This window comes from Oryzias latipes, assembly GCF_053564925.1.
Source record: "Oryzias latipes strain Hd-rR chromosome 1 unlocalized genomic scaffold, Olatipes_Hd-rR_3.1 chr1_Y".
Lineage (NCBI taxonomy): Eukaryota > Metazoa > Chordata > Actinopteri > Beloniformes > Adrianichthyidae > Oryzias > Oryzias latipes.
In genome coordinates this window covers 1918639-1926016 of record NW_027616335.1, presented here as the reverse complement: position 1 = coordinate 1926016, position 7378 = coordinate 1918639, and the positions used below count along the sequence as shown (strand labels likewise).

At 38.7% G+C, this 7378-nt stretch overlaps 1 protein-coding gene across 2 annotated transcripts in view; it reads left to right on the top strand.

Annotated features, from left to right (window-relative positions):
• The first annotated feature begins 131 nt into the window (after positions 1 to 131).
• The window catches only part of fhip1aa (FHF complex subunit HOOK interacting protein 1Aa), a 32061-nt gene continuing 24814 nt past the window's right edge, over positions 132 to 7378 (top strand). The window contains exon 1 of one of the 2 annotated variants that reach the window (XM_004066003.5): positions 132 to 604. The gene's annotated coding sequence lies outside the window, so the exon portion shown is untranslated. The remainder of the gene's footprint in view (positions 605 to 7378) is intronic. The other variant, XM_023957694.2, reaches the window with a different exon arrangement.

The window sequence follows — 7378 nt, the reverse complement described above, 5'->3', positions numbered from 1 at the left end:
TATTGGAAGAGGGTGTGGACTGATAAATGTTAGACTGATTAAAAATGGCGCTTCGCTTATAAAGTTTGAATAAAAATAAGGTATACACTTAAAGCTATATATATATATACTGTTTTCGTCGGGCATAATTTAGTCTACCAAAAGAGATTGAAGGTTGAAGTGATTAAAACAAAAAAAAATTGGCTTGTTTGAATGAGACCTGAAAGAGTGTAAGCTAGCGAAAGCCTCGCGATGTGTTTGCTAGTTTTATTGCAAACTTCAGACTGACCCGTTTAAAACCCACCGAGTGAAGAAAGCCGATAGCGTCTGGTGTTTACGTCATTTCAGCACGCCGCGGCTCAGCTGCTCCTTTGGAGTTCACGGGGAGGAGGGCGGAGCCTGCGCAGTCCGGTCTTCACCTCTGCACCTCGAAGCACCTTAAGGAGCTTTTATTGCGCCAGACTTCCTCCGCACACCTTTTTTTTCCTCCACAAAGCGGGGCAGAGAACATGGATATGTTTTTATTAGCCTAGAAAGGCCGGGTGGGGGTGTTTTTGGTTACAACCTGCTGCTCACTCCGCCGAGTTCTCCTGTTTCAGAGATTAAGACCCGTCCGAGTCCAACGGTAAGAGGAAAAGTCCAAACTCTCGTCCTACTTTTTCTTGCAGATTAATACGCGCGTTAGTAAACATTTAATGTGACGGGGACTCATTTCCCCCCTTTAAGAGCAGCTGGCTAATGGTAGAGTTGCTGTGACTCTACAAACTCTTTCATTACTCGTCGAACTAAAACAGTGAAATAACGCCTGGAGTCGCATTATGTTTTAAAGTAAAAGAAGTGAAAAAGCGAAGCATGTTCTGTTCTTTTTATTGATTACTGTGTGTATGAACAGAAACAGGTCTGACCCACCCATCTTCCAATGAGAGTTGGGCAACCACGAGCGTCCAATTAACCAGCCAGGCTTCATAACATGCTTTCACAATCAATGCTCCATCCAAACAGAGACAGCAGGCTCAAATAGTTGTTGGTTTTTAAAAGCTTTACTGCATCACAATAACAACAGTAATTCCTGAGCTAATTAGTCTTTATGTGAGAGGTTAAATTAAGTTAGAAAAACGACAGAGACTATATATTCCTGTCCTGAGGAGCTTTGATCTCCCAGATCCAGAGGACACACAAAGCGCAGGGATCGAGTTACCTTCATACATCAATGTTTCATGACTGCCTCCAGACTGTTTGCATGAATCCTGCACAGGTGTTCTCTTCCAATCATGGTAATTCACAACCAGCTATTGTGCACCCAGTTTCTGACTGTAAATGGAAGATTACAGTGTTGTTCTTAAGGGTGATCAGACTGGTTCTGTTCTCCTCCCAGCTCTCAAAATTGAATTTTTAGTTGGTGTGATTTAGGTTTCCATTGGGTTACACTTATTCACTTTGATGATTCACAAAATATGATGTTTACATTTGGTCAGATCTGTTTGAAGGGTTTAGTAAATGTAAAAGTGCACATTTATGAAACAAAACAAACCAAAGTATTGTCAATTTTTTTAATGATCATTATGTAGTCCTTTTACATTTTCAGAATTAGGTCACTTCTGATCTGAATCAACATGGTTTTCATGGAAACATCTCTAGGGCATTTTCTCAATTCATAAAAAAGGAAGAGTTCAAGCAGGATAAAATATATCAAATGTGTTCTGACTTAAGGGTTCCGTTTTACAGCTCCTTCAGAACCTTCTTTCCATTGACTTTGCTGCAAAACTCTGTTGGGTTTGATCATAAGTGGGCCTATTGCCTGTTTTAAAACGGGCCTGTAGGACCACTGTCTGTGTTGTTCTGCAGACATCTCTGCTGATCCACAGTTGATTTCCTGGATCAGATGTCTACTTAAGGGATGGTGCATAGTTGATTAAAATAAAGAAATGAATTAATATTGAATTGAATTGGGAATTGGATCATAAACTTGTGAATAGAAATCTGATGGATTCTGTATTTTGGCTTCGGTTGTCAGCCTTACAGCGATCATTGCTTGCTGGAATGCAAATGTGAGGTCATTCCTGTCTTTGAAAGGGAAGAAAGTTATCTTCAATCTCAATTCACATAGGCAGTGACATAATCTGCTTACTAGAACTCAGCCATTCTTAACAAAGACCCAAAGAAATAGTTAAGCTACTCCCTGAACTATGTGTGGGTTATAGGGGCAATACAAGCTTCTAAATTGGAAGGAGACTATAATCTTTTATTTTTTATTTTTTTTACCCGTAACTGGAAGTATTGAGGAAACAAACTTTTTACATCTTAATAGATACTTTATGACACTTGTTTAACCCTAATTTGGTGATGACAATTTTTTGCGCTGTTTATTTGTCTAATATAGCTGTTAAAGTCTCACTGCAATCATCTTTTGATCTATTGTCAAAGCGTTCTCAGTGGTTATGTCTGGCCAAGCTTCCCGACATCCTTCTGTTTACACTCTCTCCCGCTAGCATACAGGCCCTCACAACCCCCAACTTAACGCTATCATTGCAAAAGAAAATGGTTAGAAAGATTGGAGCTATCCAGCCGTACAATTTTGGATCCGATGCCAGCTCGGATGAGGAAAACAAAGACGTACACTTTATTACCAGAATTATTGGCTCAGGTTGTTCATGTGTGTTCATTGGATTTTTTTGACCATTCTTCCAAAAGCGCATTGGTGAGTGAGGTCACACACTGATGTTGGTGGAGAAGGTTGGGAGCATGGAATTGTCCAAAAGGTTTTGGTATCCTGAAGCATTCAAAGTTCCTTTCACTGGAACTAAGGGGCTAAGCCCAAGTCCTAAAAAACAACCCCACACCATAATTCCTTCTCCACTAACATTTCACACTCTGCACAATGCAGTCTGAAATGTACATTTCTCCTGGGAACCTCCAAACCCAGACTCGTCCATCAGATTGCCAAATGGAAAAGCGTGATTCATCACTCCAGAGAAGGCGTTCCCACTGCTCTGCATCTGACGCTTTGCATTGCACTTGTTGATGTGTGGCTTGGATGAGGCTGGTTGGCCGTGGAAACCTATTCCATGAAGCTCTCTGCGTTCTGTTCTTGGGCTAATCTGAAGGTCACATGAAGTTTGGAGCTCTGTAGCGATTGACTGTGCAGAAAGTCAGCAATGTCTTTGCACTAGACACTTCAGCATCCACTGACCCCTCTCCGTCATTTTACGTGGCCTACCACTTCATGGCTGAGTTGCTGTTGTTCACAAACGCTTCCATTTTGTTATGATAGAGCTGACAGTTTAGTTAGGAGCGAGGAAGTTTCATGACTGGATTTGTTGCACAGGTTGCATCCTTTGACAGTTCCACGCTGGAAGTCACTGAGCTCCTGAGAGCGGCCCATTCTTTCACAAATGTTGTGCCTGTGTGCTTGAGGTTATACACCTGTGGCCAGGCCAAGTGATTAGGAACACTGATTCTGATCATTTGGATGAGTGAGCGAATACTTTTGGCAATATAGTGTACATGAATCTATTTGTCTGCAAGTGGATGCATCAGAAATGCGGTGGAGCGGGGAGACTTTGCACTGCCCATTTCAGTTGCTGCGTCACAACTAAGAACAAATTCAAACAGCAGCTTTTTATCTGCTTCTGATCCATCCCAATTTGAATAAAGAAATACTCAAAAACGCAGTTTTAATCTAAGATTAAAAGCAGGGAGTTTGTGACCTGCCCCTTCTATCCTCTACTACGTCAATCCTACAAGCTTTTTCAAACTACATTTCTTCATCTTCCTCTGATTTACTTCATTTTGAATATAGAAATACTCAGAAATGAGAATTCATTTTATTTTCTGTATATATGTCCTCTATCATGAGAAAAATTCCACAAGAACATGTTAAAAACACGACTTTCATCTAAGTGGGTTGTTAAGGAGACAAACCTCCTTTAAGTCTTTACAGGTTATCATAAGTCAAAGTCCTGCTGCTGTTCTGAAGGACTTTTCCAGTTTTTCTTTGAAGCTGGGCCGGATTTTTAGCATCTCCCTTTTCATAGTTAGTGTGTGTTTGCACCATAAAAAGGATTTATAAATGATTTTTTTCTTTTTATTTGGCTCATTTGTCAAGGGAAATTTGTTTTTATGCGAACATTCTTTTTTGTGGAAGAGAAGAGAAATAACCACCTAAAGCAAAAGTGAAAAGTTTGAACCTGGAGCTTCCAGCAGAAGGTTACCTGAAAGTCTGGTTTAGTGAAAGCAAAATGCCTTGTGGATAAGGACTCTCCCTGTCTATACCTGAGGGGGTTATGTGGAAGTGACCTGGTTTATTCCCTCAGTTCTGACACATCAACAGAGGGACTGAACAGCCAGAAACTATGAATAGGAAAATGTGGCTGGTTCTGTTGTGTTTGCGTTAGACCTGAATAATCAGCAGCCTACTCGGATTACTCCCTGCATCTTGTGCAATATCAAAAGGGCAAAGCAAATAAGTAAAAGTGGTTTAAATGAAAAGTCAGAAAGCACCCCTTGATACAAAAACAAAACAAAATACATTGGATTCTGGAGGCTGCACTGTGCTCTGGCCTCACAGCAAGAAGGCCCCCTGTTCAAGTCCCAGCTGGGGGACCTGAAATAAAACATCAATGGGGGACCTTTCTGTGTGCTGTTTGCATGTTCTCCCCGTGTATGCGTGGGTCTACTCAGGCTTCCTCCCACCGTCCAAAAACATGCTTCATAGGACAATTGGCAACTCTAAATTGTCCCTAAGTGTGAGTGTGTCCTAACTGTCCAGGGTGTCCCCCCTGCCTTCGCCCACAAGCGGCCGGGATAGGCACCGGCAGCCCCGTGACCCCGAAAGGGACAAAACGGAAGAAGGTGGATGAATGAAACATTGGATTCTGCAAACACCTTGTAGCCATCTCTATGTAGACGATATGTGACAAAGGCAGCAGGACTTTAAATGAAGTCCTGTTGAAAACCATGTAATGTGATTAAAATGCAACAAGTCAAGAAGTTGTTTTCTGAAACCATCTGCATAGCATTGAATTTGCTGTATTTTTCTCCAATGTTGTGTTTTAGATGTTTTTTTCTTCTAAAAGGTCTATTAGACAACAAATAAATCCAAGTTCAGTTTAGATTCTTTAAAATAATAAGGTAGTCCCTAGACCCGGAGTCTGCAACCTGAGGCTCTGGAGCCACATGCCACACCTTTATCTCTCCATTGTGGCTTTTTGGCTAAAGATTTGAATAATAACAACAATATATATCTTCTATTTTGGTTCATTTGTTTTAGTTAAGTTTTGTTATTTCTTTTTAGATTTTAACATGACAGATAACTGATCAAAATTATGGTAAAAAGTTGAATCTGCTGTCAGAGAAGTTTAACACAAACCTACATTTACAAATATTGATAAAAAATATAGGATTCTATAGGAATTTTATGTTTATAATTGATAATAAAAGGAGAAAAACAATGATGGCACACCAAAGTCATAATGACAGAAAATGCTATGTTTGATATTGCTTTCTTGCATTTTAATGTATTTCTTGCTGCTGGAGGATCTTATTTGACACACTGTGCTTTATTTTGAAATGACCTTGTAGATGCTGCTGTTGAAAGTAAAACAAATTAAAAGTGTCATACCCTGCTACAATTTAATTATTGCAAACATTAAAAAGCTTATATTAATTAATGAATGGCTTACATATTTTTCTAAATGGTAAAATGTGACTTTGTTGCTCTCTCAAAGTTTTTTTTGGTCAGTAAGAAACTGACCCAAATGGCTCTTTTAGAGTTGGAGATAGCAGACACTTGTTTTAGATGAATTAGAAATAGAGGAATAATTGTCTGTAAGTCACTGAGCTTCATATGAACATTTAAAAAAGAAAAAAGAAAGGAAACCCACAATCCTATTCAATTATTTTTTACTAAATGTGCTTTATTGTCATTTAGTGAGGCAGCATGTTTTATGTGGGCAAAAAAATAAAAAGTACTAAGATTGATCTATGCTTTTGACTCATGCCTCATCTGTCTAGAAGCTAACAGCTGCAAATATACTGACAAATGCTTGTTAGTGTTATAGGAGTTTTTCAGTACTATTACCTGCATGGTTGCATTTTTTGAAAAGTGGATACTGGGCTACTTTGTCACTTTTTTAAATACAGCTGATCCTAAAATTGTCATCATACCACATTATTTCAACAGTTCGTCCCTGCAATATATATAAATATAAATATAAATATAAATATATATATATATATATATATATATATATATATATATATATATATATATATATATATATATATATATATATATATATATTTGCAACTTTCAGCTGCATCCAACAAAACATTCAGCTACTTTTTAAATTTCCATTCATTTGTTATTCAAAGTTAGTTTCATGCCACTGGGCACTGCCTCTGCCAGATCCCATTCATCTAATGGCTTTCTTAAATAGTAGCCTAAACATGAGCAGTTTTAATGTAGTCTGATATGCAGGAAAACTTGAAGAACAGTTGTGGTTTTATAATCTTTGGAGGAATGCTCAGCAGAGATGCATGATTTCCAGTTTGTTTTTAGTAAACATTATTTCTCACAGCTACACCCAAGCACCTCACTGGACCTTAGAGAATTTCCATAGCAGACCCTGAACAACAACCAGACTAATGTGATTAGACGCATAGCTTCAAGTCACAAGGTAGGGACTGAGATTTGATTTGTTTCCTTGGGCTCTTTGCTGCTTTCTTGTACTTTAGGTGTCCTATGGGTTGTATTTCTCTGTAAGTCATTTCTGCGGTTGACGGGTGGCTGCAAATCAGGGATTGTTGGGAAAGTTGGTCACTGCAGAAGGGTCATGAAAACACGGTCAGCGTTGGCGGGTGTTGGTGTGTGTCACCTTGAACAAGTCAGCTCAGCTTTATCCCGTGTCTGGGATTAACCATGCTTTCTACATCCTTCAACCTAAACCTCCATCAAAACATAGGAAGTCTTAGTTCCTTTTTACTTTAAATAAAATATCAGTTTGTTTTTACAACTAGCTTTGTTGTGAATATTTTCCTTGTCTCATCTTTAGTGTGCAAAAAGTCCTTCTGTACTTTAATGTCAACAATTTAAGACGTTTTATTCAAAGCCTTGGCTTTTTATTTAAATACAGATTAAAAAAAACACGTCTAAAGCTTTGAATTTTTTTCACATTAGGAGCCAAATCTTCTCCATGTTTTCTCCATATTTGTTTTGAAAAAAATCATTTTAGACTTAGAAAATGTATGTCTCTATGGAGCTTTATGCATGAGGACTGACATTAGTACTGTGCACATTCAAAGGACTTTTAATATGATCGTTGCATGTAATGTGTAATCGTGATGTACTGCATAGCTCCCTCAAAGCATCACTGGGTGGATGCAAAACAGCTTTCTGCAG